General features: G+C 34.4%; 1 pseudogene; it reads left to right on the top strand.

Moving 5' to 3' along the window:
* The first annotated feature begins 1,571 nt into the window (after positions 1–1,571).
* LOC123632230 lies at positions 1,572–2,954 on the top strand (annotated as a pseudogene).
* Positions 2,955–18,463: the final 15,509 nt, after the last annotated feature.

Genomic DNA, 18,463 nt, shown 5'->3' with positions numbered 1-18,463 from the left:
CAGAATTGTGTTGCCATATTTTTTGTCTTCTTCTAAAAATTTTATAATTTATAAAAGTAGTGCGCATATTCAGAAGGAGAAATATAAATCCAAATATTAAAACAATTCACTATGGAATACTAGTATAATTTCCTTTGTTTTACACTGAAAATCATTGCTTATTATCACTGTAATTTTATTTGTTTCCAATATGTAGCTCTATTGTTTATATAGCTACATACATAGCTTATTTTATACGAGGAAATGGGTAGACAGATCTACTGGCACATATATCGGGCTTCATGCTGCAGAACATTTTTATGCATCACTTTCTAAAGTAATAATTCTAAGAAAACTATCCAGACTAAGTATGGGATCCTACATTATGCTAACATCAAAAAGCAATAAAATAAAACTTTCCAAAGCTTTTAGCTTTGGAACTCTAAATGTGGTCAACTAAAAATGATTTCCTGTTTCCAAAAAGGGTTTTTTTCTCTCTCAACAAGAAAATCCTCTCTCTGGAAATATCAGATGTCCTCATAATTATTTGATATTACTGTCCAGAAGAATCTGGGGAGAAAAAGAGAAAAAAGAAAGTGGGAAAAGGCCAACACAGTACAGGAAACCCTTTTTGGAATTTCAAAGGCAGTAAAATATGGAATAAGTTAGCTCTGCGAAGACATTTTATATAGAAAGCCTGAAGGACTGAGTAAGGAAAAGAAATATTTGTATGAAGAACCACATAGATGTTATACGTGTAGCTTCATATTACAAAAATTAAACTAAAAAAGAGAAAAAAGAAAGCAATTAAAACCTCCTAAAAGAGACATTTAGGAAATACTTAGGATAGATATTTGAATGAATAATTACAACAGCAAACTATTCAATAGCTACTCAAATATGTTCCTAAAATGAGACAGCTGTTGCTGCTTTTCTTAATTTGTTTACACCAAAGGCAGTTAACTGTTATTTGTTAATATGTATCATCTTTTATGCAAAAGTTACCAGATGATTTTAGGGAATTAAATCTTTTATTATGTTGCCAATTTGTGTCTATAATCATGCCATTCTGAATTGCCTTTACAAAGGAGTAGATGTGAGAGGAGGGGAGGAGGGAGGGGAAAAAAAAAAAAAAAAGAAAAAGAAAACAAAGGAGTAGGTGAGGAAACTTCCAAGACAATATTCTACATAATCATGACAATCTAATCACCTAAAATGGAACAGAAAATTGTGGCACCTGGTTTTTGGACAATAGTTGTTTTAATTAGCACTTTAGATAACAATTGTGCTGAAAACAAAAGATATACTAGAACTCTTGTTCTTTTCCAACTAATAATAATTATAAAAAAGAATGGCTTGTGATTTCAGGAAAAACAATAAATACAGGTAAATTTTGAAAAGACACATTAATATTTTTTGGATACCTTATATTCCATGTAAAACTATAACAGGAGTTGAGTTATTGAATAAGAAAGACAAGTTATGCCAAAACTTACATGTATGTCAATGAGAAGCACTTTGTGGGGTATGTGGCACATAGTAGTTGCTAAATATGGGTTTTGGGGGGCCATGACGCTGCTCCCAGGGTGAGAATGTCATACCCAGGCTATCCCCCTACAGGCTGCTCACATTTCCCTGGATATCCTCCTGCAGGTCAGGAATCATCTTTTCCCCCTCCAGGTCAGTATCCTTATCCTAGTGGCTTTTCTCCAATAGGAGGAGGTGCTTACCCACAAGTGCCAAATAGCGGCTACCCAGGAGCTGGAGGCCACCCTGCACCTGGAGGTTATCCAGCCCCTGGAGGCTATCCTGCCCCACAGCCAGGGGGAGCTCCGTCCTATCCTGGAGTTCCTCTAGGCCAAGGATTTGGAGTCCCACCAGGTGGAGCAGGCTTTTCTGGCTATCCACAGCCACCTTCACAGTGTTATGGTGGCGGTCCAACACAGGTCCTACTACCTGGTGGCTTTCCTGGAGGACAGTACCCTGGAGGACAAGCTCCTTACCCTAGTCAGCCTGCTGCGATGACTCAGGGCCCTCAAGGAACAGTCAGACCAGCTGCCAGCTTCCATGCTATGAGAGATGCAGAAATTCTCCACAAAGCGATGAAGGGTTTTGGGACAGAGGAGCAAGCAATTGTGGATGTCATGGCCAACCATTCCAATACCAGAGTCAAAAAATTAAAGCGGCTTTTAAGACCATAGATGGTAAAGATTTAATCAAAGATCTCAAGTCAGAGTTAAGTGGCAATATGGAAGAACTAATCCTTGCCCTGTTCATGCCTCCCACATATTATAATGGCTGGAGTTTATGGAACATGATGCGGGGAGCAAGAACTCAGGAACATGTATTCATTGAGATTTTGTGCACAAGAACAAATCAGGAAATCGGAGAAATCGTTAGATGTTATCAATCAGAATTTGGATGAGACCTTGAAAAGGAGATTAGATCAGATACATCAGGGCATTTTAAACGTTTACTTATATCCATGTACCAAGGAAACCGTGATGAGAACCAGAGTGTAAACCACCAAATGGCTCAGGAAGATGCTCAGTGTCTCTTAGCAAGCTGGTGAGGGAAGAGTAGGGATGGAAGAATCTTGCTTTAACATGATCCTTGCCACGAGAAGCTTTCCTCAGCTGAAAGATACCATGGAGTCTTATTCTAGGATGGCTAATTGAGATTTATTAAGCAGTGTGGGCTGTGAGTTTTCTGGATATATTGAAAGTGGTTTGAAGACCATCTTGCAGTGTGCCCCGAATAGCCCTGCCTTCTTTGCCAAGAGGCTCTACTATTCTATGAAAGGTGCTGGCACAGATGATGCCACCCTGGTCAGGATTGTAGTCACTCCAAGTGAGATTGATCTTGTGCAGATAAAACAGATTTTTACGCAGATGTGTCAGAAGACCCTGGGCACAATGATTGCAAGTGACACAAGTGGAGATTATCAAAGGCTTCTGGCCACTGCAGGCCAGTAGGAAGGATTTTTTTCTTTTTACATGAATGGAGCTATTCATAGTTTATTCTTCAAAGCAGTGACTGACTGGCCTGCAGCAACATCAACCATTACCTAACCAAAAGAGGTTTTTACTAAGGACTATGTCAGTGTAGTGTGCTTGGTCTGCACCTACTGTTATCGCCTTAATTCTAATTTTTTTCTCTATATATACAATTAATGTAAAGCCATATCACTATGATGTAGCAATATCACAATGTTTGTTAAGCTTCATTCTCCCTAATCTTATTCTAATCAAGATGTCAAATCAAATAAAAATCAAAACAATCCCTAATTCTGTGTAATAATATTGTATAAGTTTTTTAAAAAGTTACTGAAAGCTCTGCCTTCTAAAGTCCTACTAGGTCTATTGGATAGTTAGAGTTGGTAGTATGTCAAAACTGCATTACTTTTTTAAAGTTCATCTCTTTTAACCTAGAAGAATAATTTGTATCTTATTTTGCATAACTTGGTGCTCTATATTCATAAATACTTTCCACGTAGAAAATAGATCAGTATTACCTATAGCACTTTTTAAAAGAGGGTCAAATGTTTATATGCTTAAAATACAGATTACTTTTTTCCAGTTGCTTTTTAAATGAAGTATGATTGACAAATTTTACATATATTTAAGGTATACAATATGGTTGTGTAATGATTCATACAATGAAGCTCAAGCTAACTACCTGTCACCTAACATTGTTTTTTTTTCTTGTGATGAAAACACTTAAAATATACTACATTAGAAAATTGCAAGTGTGCAAATACATTATTGACTATAGTTACCATTCTGTATGTTAGATCTCTAGAACTTAAATACATATTATAACCGAAAAAAATTAAAAATTAAAAATAAATACATAAATATGGGTTTGGGAGCTTTAGTAGAATGACTTTTAACTCTGTCTGAAGACTATTCAATACTTTGCTAACAGTTTACCCATAATTCATATATTTACTTGCTATTTTTGAACATATTTGTTTTCCCTGAGAAGAACTTCAATTTGGAAAAGAAATGTGAAAAAGAATAGTGAGGGTGCTATACATTAAAATATATTATGCAATTTTAATAATTTTTAAATTCCATAACTGATATTAGAAGAGGCAGATTAGTGTAATACACTAGAGGATCTAGAAGCAAGCAAGTATATACAAGAATCTACTATATGATAGAGGTGCCATTTTTAAATGATTAAGAAAGGAAAGATTATTTAGTCAATGAGCCAGCTGATTACTTGGGAAAAAAGAAGTTAGATGTCTAGTTCATGCCATGTAGCAAAATAAATTCCAAATATAATAAAAATTAAGTATAAAAAATTGAAACACTGAAATACTAGAAAAAACATAATGGCTATATAATTTTGAGGTGGGAGATACTACTTTAAATGATATAAGTAATATATTTATGAAAATTAGCCATATGTTCTAAAACAAACACAAATTTAGTGAGAAGATTGGCATTGTTTTACAATTTTGCAAATCTCTTTAATGTCTGCCTTAATAGAAAACATCTGGAATCTCATATTTGCCTCAGCATTCATCTGTGGTGATATCATATGTCATGTAGCTGGAAAACTCTGCTGTAAACTTGTGAAAGAATAAAAGCAAAAAAAAGGCAGATATGTCTTAGTACTATTATGAAAATAGTTTTGACCTTTTAGGCCTCTGGATAGGCCTCTGGGTCACATGGGGACTCTGAATCACATTTAGAGAACCACTGCTATAGGGCCATGAAATGTAATGTAAATCTTTAAGTTGATTGTATCTCAAATGGACCAGTTTGTTTCACTTGCATTGTTATGGAAAATATTCATCAGTATTACCTGTAGTTTCCCATAAGTCATCAGTTTTCTACCCCTATGAAGTTGCAAAATAGCCTAGGCAATTAAAGATGTATACTCTTATAGAGTTGAATAATCCCACAAAAGCTCTGAAATCACCCTCCACTCCACTGAAAGGACACCCTATAATCTCTTCTGCCAATTTCTCAGTCTATCCTCCCCCTGCCACCACCACTTGGTATCACCAGCCTTCACCACATTAAACTTGCTGGTCTGCAAAGATCATGTGAGATGGGTAAATTCTCGATGGTAATACAACGAAAAAGAAGGTAACTGAAACTCCTTCCAACGTAGTTAATGTAGTTAGTAGTTCTTTACATTTCCACACTTAGGTCCTCATGAAATACCCCCTTTCACAACCTCTCTTTTTCTTTATGTTCACATTTTCTAAAAGAAGTCCTTTTTCATGTTGCTTATTTCAGTCCTTTACCCTTTATTTTAGGGAAATATTATCACTTTCCTTAGCAGGTAGAAATTTTTCTTTTTGGTCTATTCTATGTCTAGCAACTCAAATGGCACGTCTTACTTAGGTCAAATGTTTATGACGATCTTTTGTTCAGGAAGTTGGGATGCATTCTAATTACATGATTATGAGTAAATATGATTGTTTCGATTGAGGTTTAGTATGTACTCCAGAGGAAAACTTCCTTCTTTTCATACTTGGTCATCTAGTACATAATCCTCATCAACGTGGGCACTAAAATTCTAAAACCAAATCTCGTATTCAAAGCACACGCATGCATACATACATCTATGTGTGTGTGCATGTGCCTGAGCACGTGTAAAATGAAAGGCTATTTTCTTCTAGCTTTGCTTTGGCCTATCCTTTTCACAACAATAGATGCCACCATTATCATTCTTTTTCCTTTCATGTCCCACTGAGTGTAGTGTCATTACAAAAGTCATTATAGTAAGTACAAATGGCTTAGCCTTAGTTTCCCTTCCTGAGAAGTAGTATCTCCAAATGATCTCCCCTTTTTAAAGGTATGTTTGGAAAGGAGAGGGTAGAGATGAAGAGAGCTTCATATATATATGCATATGCACAGACACAAACACTTACACCTACAAGGTGGACCTGGGTAAGAATGAGCAGCCCAGACATTTGAAAATTTTCCCACATTACATGCCTTATTTTGTATTTTTTATTGATGTATGGGGAACAAGTCAATAAGTATTCTTACTATCAAAAATCCTAAAATGTCCTAAACCTGACATTGGCATTATAAATGACTTCTTCTTCCATATTCTCAGTGTAAAACTAGAGTCATGAAGAGGCCCAAGTGTGATTCTAGAGTTAGAAAATGAACTAACTTCGACTACTTGGAGCAGACTTTAGTGAGCTGTACTGTAAATCCATCATCTTCTCCCCTTTTTTCTTCTTTCCCCCTTATTCTCTTCCTCCTTCTCCCCCTCCTTCTCCTTGCAATGTGGACATGAATAAGATTGAGCAGCCCAGACATTTGGAAATTAAACGTCTCCTTTTCTCCCTTCTCTCCTTTCTCCTCTCCCTTTTCTTCCTCCTCCTCCTCTTTCTTTTTGATGGATAGAAGGAGAAATGGCAGCAATAGGAAGCTTTTAGTCTAAATAAAGATTGCAAACTCCAACCCATGGATTAAATCTGGCCCTCCACTTCTTTTTGTACATCCATGAGTTCAGAATATTTTTAACATTTTTAAATGGTTGAAATTAATTCAAAAGAATAGTATTTGGTGACACATGAAATATATATAAAATTCAAATTTTAGTATCTTTAGATAAAATGCTATTGGCACAGAGCCATACTCCTTTGTTTATATATTATATTGCAATGCTTTTGTGCTATACTGAAAAACTTAAATAGTTACAACAGAGACCATATGTGACACTCTCATCACTTCACACTCCTGCTCAATGTACTGCAAATCACAGTGATGTAATTATAACTCAATAACATTTCAAATGTCATGCATATTGCTATACCACAACAGGACTTTTATAAATTACCAGTGTATACCTACCATGTCAAAACAAGAAAAGAAGATAAAATTAGACTTTGAAAGTTATGCTTTTAAAGCATAACGGAGTGTGATTTATTTTATTATTGAATTAAAATAAATTGTATTTATTATGCAATGATACTATAGCTGTACTAAAAGAATACATTATACATCAACAGTACCAAATTGAGCATGCACTATAGTATTCTCAACTCATAAAAAAAGCACCAATCAGAAAAATTTGAAAATTTAATGTAGACTATTTTGTCACAGCAGAATTTCTTCACACACAGACACATACAAATCAGGCTACAACCATAGTAAGTATCTAAATTGCTCATTTGTTAGCCAACCAAGAAAATTCATTTAAAAGTGATGAATTAATTAAATAATATTTGACTGTAGCTGTAGAAAAAAAATGCCCAAAAAAATAAACCTGCTTAAGACTATAAATCTTTTAATAAGAATAACAGTTCAAAAGGTGAAGACATTGGGAGCAATGTCAATAGTCAATTAAAAAATAAAGGAAATTACTTTTAGTGGGTTTTTTGACTCTGGATAAATTAATAGATGTTACAAATACTGCTAAGTTGTTATTTATTTGAGGGAGTAATAACAAGCTTGATAGGACTAAAGAATTAAGGTATATGAACAATCTCTGTGGGATGATTACAAAAGAGACTATTGTCCAAAAACATTGAGAAAGCACTAATTCAGTACAGTCTGAAGTGGTATCTGCTAAGATGTGTGCAACTAATTGTGGGGAAAAAATATACACAGAGCAGAAAATGGCTTAGTTGGACAAATTTATGTAGCTTTCAAAATTGTCTTGAACCAAAAGAATTGCCCTCAATCAGTATAATTGAATACTAAATAGCTTTGTGAATTTGCTTTTGTTGCAGACTTGATCATTTAATTAATTCAATCTAAAATTATAAGGCAATACAGAGTTTATTTGTGAAACATACTACAGTAAAGTCATTTTGGCAACTGTTTTCTTGAATGACAATTTTGAATCACATGCTGGCAAAAATTAAAATAAGAGTCAATAGTTCTATCCCTATATGAACATTTAATGAGTATGTTTTCTGAGCTCATACTACAGTTCCAGCAGCACTTTTCATACCTTGATGCAAGTGGAAAGGAAATTTCATATTTCCAAATCCATTTAACTGCACAATTGAGAAGGTTTCACATAACTTTCAATTGGAAGTTATTAATCTGCAATGTAATGACATGCTAAAAGTCAAATATCAAAAGAAGAATCTAACAGAATGTTGTTAATATATTTCAAGTTTTAAATATGATTTAAACCATATGCTGGTGAGTTGATAATAGTATTTGGCAGTATTATCTGTGTGAAAAGACATTTTGGATGACAATATACATAAAATTTAATTACAGATAGCATTAACAGATGAATATTTGTAATTGGTTATGATAACAGAAATCACTGACTTTGAATTTCAAATAAGCAAAATGTGTTACCCCCAGCCTCCAAAAAGGAGAAGTCCATTCTTCTCATTAGTATACTTGTATTACAAAATACTATTTTGTAGTACTCAAAATAATTTGAATACTGTAATATTCAATTACAATAATTATTTTTTAATTTTATCAATTAAAAATTGTGTGGAAATTTGATTTGTTTTCTATCTACATATTTATCTACATAATTTCCATGATTTTGCCTCTTGGACCAAAAAGCTTAAAATATTCATTATCTAGACCTTTACAGAAAAAGTTTGCTGAACCTTGATCTAAATGAAACAAATTTGAATTCTGGTTCTGCTTGTAGAATGGGAACTGATGGCAGGAAATTCATGGCAGGAAAAAGGTGCTGGAGACCAGAAACCAGTGAAGTTGAGATGGAAGCTGTCTTGAGGCCTGCAGGAAAAGAGATTGACTGCAAGGATCATATCTGAGATGTTCTTCTCTCAAAAGAGAGCAGAGGCCACCATGAGGATTGGTTCTCCTATGGTCAGGATTTGCCAGGAATTTTTAAAGATTCTTTGGACAAAAGACCTTAGAGAAGACTGAATCAAAGTGAAGTTCTTTCAACTGCACAAATAAAGAACTGTAACACTATCTTATTCCCAAGGGTGCTTAAACCAAACACTGATTATGCATACATGAAAAAATTCTGAAAGGTGCACCCAACATGTTAATATCAGTTACTTCCAGGTCATGGGTCATAGGTTCTTTCATTTATTTTTTTTTTTCATTTTTCTAATCTTTACCCCCTGATTTTTCAACAATGAATATTTTTGTTATTTTACTCTTTTACTTTTCTCCTGTCTTTTTTTCCCATGATGTTTGGACAGTGACTATATTTTATTTACTTAAAAATTCATACTTTTCAAAATTACTCCATTTTAAAAGTTATTTCTTATTAAATAATGTTCCAAAATGATTGTGGTAGAGGACAAATGTTTACTATTTATTTTCATACTATTAATACTTCTCAAGAAAAAGAGCTGCAGTTGAGAAGAAGAAAGGATCACTAGGTTAGCTATCTTATTTTTTCTTCAAACATTTTCTTTCTTTTTATTTCTTCAAGAAAATAAAATTTAAAAAAATTAAAGGAATGCCCACTTAAAAACTAGAAAATAATGTTCTTAGTTAACTGAGTGCACCCATATTATTAACAAACACAGAAGGCACCATTGTTGCAAAAAGAAATATGACATTGTTTTCTCTTAAAAATTAAGATATATTTTAAGATAGGCTTGAGAAGAAGAATTAACAGTCTTTTTGTCATGTCCTAAAAGAAAATTTTTTATGGAATGCAATATTTACATTTGTGTTCATCTGTAAAAATTGTCTTATATTTAAAAAATGGAATCCATTTGTATTATCCCACCTTGTTCACAGCCCTGGTAGTTATGACCCCTGATAATTCCTCTTAAATTATGATTTCATGATGTGCCAAATGCCATTCGCATTTAACACAAGCAGATGTATATAACTACGAGCCTAAGAAAACATCAGGTTCCGAGAGAAATGTCATCCTGGACGCCTAGCAGTGGGGCCAGGGTAATCAGGCCTCAGGATATTGAGACACTATCATTTTTCCTTCCACCGACTTTGTTTGTTTCCATAGTTATATATTTGTAGGGAAACTGTATGTTTGCTCTAAACAGATGTTTGAGTTTGTTTACCCTATTAACATAGAGAACCTTTAGAAATTTTGGATAATTTCAGTGTTAGGAGATGACATTGGCCAATGTGGGTATCATTAAAGCACATTGTAGATGTCTAATAAATTGTATGTAAGTTTACTTTTTCTGAAACTAAGGTCAACTCTTTATGTCTTATTAGCTTCCAATGTTTTCAGAAAGAAATATACAAGGTTTAGAGAAAATCAGAACAAGGACTATTAAAATAGCTTTTCCCTTCATTTCCCAACATCTTATAAAACAGAACTAGGCTTTGTACACACCAGTGTACAAAGATTATGCCTTGTCTGAAAATAACCAAGCCGAGAAAATAATCACTTTCCACATAGTGTTTTGCTTGCAAATTCATAATCAAAAAGGTGATATTTATCATTGCTAACTTCTTCAAAGACAAGGGGGATGAAGGAAGACTTTTATAATAATCTCTTTAGAATAGTTTCTCATGCGAAGGAAGTACAGAATCGCCAGTGTTTTCTTTCTTGCCAGCATACCTCTGGGGGTTACACTGGGATTTAAGTCTACTCTAATCACCAGTTGTTAGCTGACAAAGGCGGGCTTTGAACTGGTGAGTTCAAACATAGAGTTCGCTCACGTATGAAAAAGGAACAAACGAGTCCAAGTCAAAGCTAGTCTTGGTCACTTTCTGGCACTCAGTCACGTGCCTTCCATGGAAAGCTGTTTTATACACAAAGTATTTGCTTTGCTATACTTTATAGAGATACAATATATGCACTAAAAATAGCCCCATGCCCATTATTTTCTTGGTTTTGTAACTTTAAACCCTAGCTCACATTTTGAAAAGTACAATTTCTTTACCACATTTTATTTCATTATTCTGCAATTAAAGTTTTCCTTTCTGTTATAAGGATAATATAATAAAATCACATAAATAGACTTTCCTGAAGATAAGAAATATATACCAAATTCCATTTGCTTACTAAATATTTTGCTATGCTTCATAGAATATCTACAGACATTTAGCTTATCCAATTACTATTTCTTTTAAGGACAGCTTTTGGAATACGGAGTTTTGTCATTCATTTATCCTAAATAGTAAAAAGAAGGTTGTGTACCTTAAATGTACCTTAAGTAGGATAAGCTCCTAATACAAAAATCATCATCCTCAAAGAACTTTTAAGTGAAATTGCCAGAGCGGAAACAGCCTCCCCAAGCAGCATGAAAGACAAGGCTATCAAAGAAGTGAATGGGGAGGAAAGAGGATAGCAGGCCTAGGACAGAGGGACTCCTTTATTAGGGTACATTGTGTTCAGTAGAGTCTGGAAGGAGAGGAGTACAAAGCTGATAATCTGATTCTTTGGTAGTGGACATTTGCTTCACAAAGTCTGGTTTTTATTAAAACCAGAGTTGGTAAAGGTTTCTCCTTTACCTTAACTTATACCCATTCATTTGCTAAATTCTGGTGGTTCTACCTTAAAAATTTCTCTTGGGCACATTGAATAAATATAGAAATCTATTAATTAATAAATAAAGGAATGAACAAATGAATGAATGAATGGGGCACAACAGTGAAAGATCCTTGGACTTATTATTTCTCAGCTGATAGTGAGATGCCCCTTCCTGATTTCTGGGTGATCTATCCAATCTCAGCAGTGCACCAGTGAGTGGGTGAGCACGACAGTCAAGATGCAGCTCTAGGAAAAGAAAAGTGCTTTCAGTCAGACTTGTATCAAGGCCCTTCATATTAAAGAACAGGTAGGTATCCAGGAAAACTAGGACAGAAGGGAATGTTAAAACTCACAAGTTAATTAGTAGACAGGGCTTATCCCAGGCATACAAAACATCGTGCCTTGGTGACATGACTTCATTTCAAGTGCCACCCAATCATGTGCTGAGCTTCCTGGTCTACTTCCTAACTTGCCATAATCTTCTTGGTTGGCTTGTATGTAGCCACTAAGGAAGGTGGAGAAGGAAAAGGCAGGGGACACAAGGTAGAAGCCAACAAAGTAAATCTAACATCAGCCACTCTTCAGACTTTTACAATATCATGGGCTTTGTTTACCACTATGCCTTTTTTATTATTGTATTAATATTTTATAATTTGTTAAGCTACTATGGGACTTGTGTTGGCATAGAAAAGTTGTTTTCTCTTCCTTTTGACACATAAATAATTTGTTAATCATTTGATCACACCAAAACTGCCAAGTGCCTATTTGTGGAGACGTGATGAACTGGGTTGTAGATAAAAATTGCATAGTGTAATTAATGGTAAATGGATGGGTAAATGATTGAAGCTCTCCTAGAATTTAACTGGCAGGTTTGATCAGATGGGTGAATTGTTTGTCAAATGTTTATCATTATTGTAAGTATTTCAATGACAACTATTTTTTATTCAATTCCTTTTTGTCCCTGTAATGGACTACAGGATAATTATTTGTGTTAACTAATTCATTGCCTTGATTTTTCTCATTAAATCAATCAAAAATTTCAGCTTAGTTGAAGAGATTTAGTGCTTTATATTTAGTGCCATGTGGTAGTTATCTTTGTCTTTCAGGCCATCAACTTTTTTCCCAGACTTCACTAAAATAAAAATATTTTAAATGCTATACTTTTGACTCCTCTCTACAAATACTTTAGATTTGTATTTTTTTAGCTGTTTCTATGAATTGCAAGTTTAGCAGAGTTTTTTAAGCTCTTTGGCCAGCTGGTACTGGAATCAAAGATGTCAAAATACTATCATTTTTTAAAGCCCTGAAATACTTTCTACTCAGCTGAAAATAAGAAGAAATAGAGAATTTTATGAAACCTTCACAGTACTTTCCTATGAGCTTGGAACTCAAGGGGCTTGGATAACTCAGATATATGCCCAAATGTGTTGGTGCTTGTCAAATTTAAGCCCTTTTTAAAATTTTTCTTTTTAGCCTTTATAGTATCAATTAAGAAAATGTTCAACATCTGGGCAAGGCCTGAATATCTTTCATATTTCTATCAGCTGGAAATGAGAAAAAGAAACACATTCCATATGAAACACATTTTTCTGAAAGACAAGTATGCAGAAATATTTTTTCTAATAGTATCTACTTTGTACAGAGACAAGTAAAGCAAGTTTTTTGGGGGGGACGTGGGGAGACACCTAGATGACAAGCATGATAATGTTCTTTCTGGTTTATTTCACGATACTTTCCCTTACTAAAACAATGTTTACCTTGATTTGGGGTTTCTCATCTTGTCCTCTTCCTGGCTTGGCTTTAACTTTTAAACTAAAAATAAAGATAAATGAATGCAGAGAACAAATTTTACTAGCAAATGTCTGACAAGAAATAACTATAGTCTCGTAAAGTTTTATCTTTTTTGATTTGTTGCATTTTGGGATGTAATAAAAACATAAGGCAAGGCTTCACATTGTGTCCCGTGATCTAAATATAGTACTTTTTTGCCTACCTTCATTAATAGAACTTATAAGTTTTTAAACTTTAGTACACTAAGATTTAAAAAATCTTAACGTTGTCAGAGTTTTGCAGAGAGACAGAGACTGTACACAGGAAACTCAGTATGACTTCTAATGTCACCAAATTAGATAATATGTGACAGAATGTCCAATTTTTCAACAAATACCATTGGAAAAAATACCAGATTTGAAGATAATCTTATTGAAATCTGAAATACAGTTATTTCATATCAGATAGAAGATTGTACATAAAATTTTGATTTTAACAAATCGGCAACATTTTAGTTTCAAGTGCATTTTGTAAGCTAAGATTTAAACATACTTTGGGCACTTCATATCAAGTTTTGGAAAATGGTATGGTAAATTTTAATTTTTTCAAGTAAACTTGTACTCTGCAAACACTAACTGAACTACCAAGAATATGTTGTTTCCTTGAAATGTGTTACTTTAAAAAAAGATACTTTACTCCTCACAGTGGGAGGAAAAAATCTTATATCACTTTATGTGGGTAATATTAAGACAATAATGTTAGAAATCTTTTAGCATGCCAAGCTAATGTTCAGTAATTTCCTGAAAGGCCTGTGAATAGACTACTTTACAAAAATGTATGCAAATAGAGGAATTTTAAAATTGAAAAAAAATATTGCTTGTATGTTAGGGAGAAATTAAATGGTCTACAAAATTTGTTAAGTCTTTTGAAATTTGCAATTTCTTGGCTATCAAACAATATGCCATTTGAAGCCATTACTTCCAACTGAATCACTAACTCAGGGCAGAGCATGGTGTTTAAATGCCAACGAAGACATAGCCCTCTGACTATGATCCTTATTTTCATGATATAGTCTCATGTTTTGTATATTCCTATTCTTATTAAAATGCAAGTCATGCTTATTTATCATGATCTGAAAGCTTCTAATATATAAATACTGTGTCTAATTCATCCTTGTTTCTTTCCAAGGATCTCCATACAGCAGGGGATTGTCCAATGTTTGTTGAATTGAATTCATCTAAGGTAGGCTTTCTTCTCTCGTAATTTCACAATGTGACTTCTACTCTGCTTTTTTGTTGTGTTTCTGATTTTGCACTACCTTTACTACAATTGCCTGTTTGACTCAGACTAAAACAAATAAACAGTAACATTTTGGAAAGCTTCAGCAAGGGGTAGGGAGCAGAAGGAATGTGCTGTCAGGGATTTTTCTGTTCACTGGGGGATCTGGTGAAGTAAAAAAGAACACAGGTTTAGAAGTCAGATGAGCTTGTTTTTAAACTTCTGCCATTTCCTAGGAGAAGACAATTTTTCACTGAGCTTTGTTTTGTCATCTGTAAAATGGGAAGAACAAGCTTCCCCTGAGGAATGGTGGAAAGACAAAATAAAAATGTTACATGTAAAGCATCCAGGATAACACCAAACACACAAATGGTAGCTATTAAAATTTGAACCAGAAAGATTATGGTGTTGCAAAATAAGAGATTTCTTTTTAGGTCACATTCCTAGCTTAGAAATGACTCACCCTGTCAAAAGAGGTTTCAAATTGCCCCCTTTCACTTCAGTGATATGTGGAAAAGGCTGATCCCATCCAGACAATTCAACTGCCACAGAGAAGACCGCTGAGTGCACCCAGCTGAGTACACAGAGCAACTCTCTGGCACTTCCAGGGTTGACAAGTCTGCATTTCTGATAAACATGATCAGAAGCAAGTAGCATCCATTAGAAATCAATCAATAAAATCCTGAAAAATTCTTATGATAAAAGACAAAGAGAGACACATTGGCTTATAAAATAATAAAACCATAAAATCAAAACCAATATGTAGTCAAAATTTTTAAAAATGTATAGTCAAAAATTTAGGCCAAGCACAAATTAAAGAAATCTCAAAATATACTTAAATGTGAAAAACACCCCCCTTAATTTTTCCCAGTCTTAAACATGAACTGTTCTTAATGATTTGCTTCCAAAGAATAGAATATAGAGAGGGTGGAAGAGAGAGGGAGGAGGGGTTAGAAACTTTACAGTGGAGAAAACTGACCAACACCACACCCAGGTGATGAAGGTTAACATCACCAATAAGAAGTCGTGTCTCCTGTCTAAGAGACATGAGAAAAACATCAGACAAACTCAAACTGAGGAACACTCTACAAAATACCTGATCAATATTAAACTGATTAATCTTAAAAATGTCAAGATCATAAACAACAAGGGAAGACTGAGAGACTGTCGCAGACTAGAGATGAAGGGGACACAACAACTAAATGTAGTGTGGTATCCTGGATGGGATCCTGGAATAGAAAAAAGAAATTAGTAAAAAAGAAACAAAAAACAAAACACAACAACAAACAAACAAGCAAACAAAAAAATTTGTAAAACACATATCAACATAATGACTGCATTAATTTACATTCCCACCATTCCCATTCCTACCAACAGTATACAAGAGTTTCCTCTTCTTCACATCCGTACCAACACTTGTTATCTTTTTTTTTTTATTTTTCATTTTTTATCCGGGATTTGTTATCTTTTTGATAATAGCCATTTTAACAGGTGTAAGGTGATCTTATTGTGCTTTTAATTTGCATTTCTCTGATGATTAGTGATGTTGAGTATTTTTTTTTCATATACCCGTTGACCATTAGGAGGTGAGATACCCATAGTATTAGGAGGTGAGACCTTTGGGAGATGATAAGGTCTTGAGGGTGGAGACCTCAAGAATAAGATTAGTGACCTTATAAAAAGGACCCAGAGAGCTCTTTCTTGCTTTTATCCCGCCATGTAAAGATACAATGAGAAGTTGACAGTCTGCAGCCAGGAAGAGAGCCCCAATCCAGCCATGCTGGTGTCCTAATCTTAAACTTTCAGCATGTAGAACTATAAAAAAAATGTATTTCTGTTGTTCATAAGCCACCCAGTCTGTGGTACTTTGTGGGAGGCAAACATGATAACCACTATACTACGGAAACTATGGTACCTTTGTTAGAGCAGCCCAAACTCACTAAGACAGAAATATGTATGTGGGTGTGTGTGTGAATCCCAGAAAATGAAATCTAAATGTCCCATAAGAAGCTATAATGACCTGCAAATAATAAAAATGAATTAACTTTTTTTAAACAATCAAAGTTGAACAGACTCTTTTGAAATAGTGACCTCAAAACCAAAAAGGATGAGGTTAGCTTGACACTCATAAATACTACTGGTGCTGTATTTAATATTAGAGGGCAATGTTCTGGTAGTATATATGGTAAGCATTAGGAAAGTTTATTTACTTAGTAATCCCATTCCTAGAAAATAAATTTAGAGAAGTAGTTAAATATTTATGTATAAGGATGTTCACTGAAGCACTGTTTTTATAAAAGAATTCTAACCAAAGCATCATTTTTAATAAAGTCACAAACAGTTGACATTTCCAACAATGGAGGAATGGTTAAATAAATTATAAGACACACATAGGATTAAGAAAATAAAAGCTAATAACAATTATGCTTTAATGAAATAGATAAAATCACAATAATAAAAACCGTGTAAAATATGATTCCAATTTAGTTTAAAATATATGCATACTAAAATTCAGGGGGAAATATATCAAAAAATTAACATTTTTATCTCTGTGTGATACAATTATGGATGATTTTTATTTTCTCCTTTATTCTATTTAGGTTTTTTTCCTCATTTTCCCACAATAAACATGTATTACTTTTAATAAACAGAAGACAATAAAAGTAATAAAAATGAGCTTAAAAGATGTGGTACTGAAAGGCTTTTCTTTGTGCAATTGCACAAAGTAGTAAAGCCCCTCAGGAAAAAGGGGACATCTTAGCACAGATGGCAGGATAAAAATGCAATATACGGAGCACAGAAAAATGATTCAGACTGCATCAAAACAGAGACAATTCCCTTAGGTGGGTGGTTTTCTAAAAATTTAGCACAGAAAATATTCATCCCGACTAGATCTTGCCCAGAAGCATTAAAAGAAAAACAATCGAAGACAAAGACGGGAGGATGGGGGCGCGGGCTGGTCCCCTGGTGCCCAGGGCTCCCTGCAGCAGGCTCTGCAGATGAATTAGGTCTACGTAAAACAATTTGAAAATCAAGGAAACCATCTTAAGTTAAGGTCTACTATCAACCACTCCTTAACAAGGATGAGCTGGGCATTATCAGAATCCATGGTATAATCTTCATGGTTTATTGCATATAAAAATGTAAGAAAACTTAGGCAGTTCTCATGATGCTACAGGTTGATTCATTAATTCTCCACAAATTCATTGGAACTGTCTGTTAAAACCTTAGTTAAATAATACCATTCTAGGTATTAACATCTATAGGTACTTGGCCTGGAAGGATGCTACCTGATCTTTAGCATTATCCAGAGTGAGAAAAACAGAAAAAATAAATGTGAGTGAATCTGAAAAGGACTGTGGCACTGAGATACCAGTCAGTTTTGGCTTGATCACTTTTGGCTGTGTTTAACACGAAAGGAGAAAAGAATCTTCAGTGCCTGGGCCACAGTGAGGCTGGACAGGAATGTATAATGATCATAGCAACAAGAGTAGCAGCCCGAACCCAGCCACGCTGTATCAAAGCTGAGCTTACCTGGCAACTGCAGCTGCAGTGAGCAGGGGCCTGCAGAGAATTGAAACATTTGTATAGGTCTTAACTTACTGAATCTATTAATACTTTTCAGAGGTTTCAACAGCTGGCCTTTCCTCACTGGAGTACCGGTGGCTACAGTAGAAATAAATATAGGCATCTCTTCCTCCTTTATGGGAAACAATAGCACAGAAGTATATTCTAGAATTATGCTGCCCAATGTGTAACCATCAGCCACATTCACGTGACTATTGAACTCTTAAAATTTGTCTTGTTTGAATTGAGATGTACTGTAAGTGTAAAGGGCACACCAGATTTCAAAGACTTAATGCAGAAAAAGAACATAAAATATCTTGGTAACTTTTCATATTGATTTTAGGGCTGGCTTTAAATTTCTACTGGACAGCACTATTATAGAACAAACAGAATTTGGGCTGCTCTTCTTAGGCTCTCAGACGTTTTGGGGATTTTTTTTGTGGGGGAGGGGAGGATTTCTTATTCTATAAACGGA

The sequence above is a fragment of the Lemur catta genome, chromosome 2 (assembly GCF_020740605.2).
Source record: "Lemur catta isolate mLemCat1 chromosome 2, mLemCat1.pri, whole genome shotgun sequence".
In the NCBI taxonomy this organism is placed as follows: domain Eukaryota; kingdom Metazoa; phylum Chordata; class Mammalia; order Primates; family Lemuridae; genus Lemur; species Lemur catta.
Note: the sequence above shows the minus strand (reverse complement) of the source record. Positions and strands in the feature narration are given on the sequence as shown.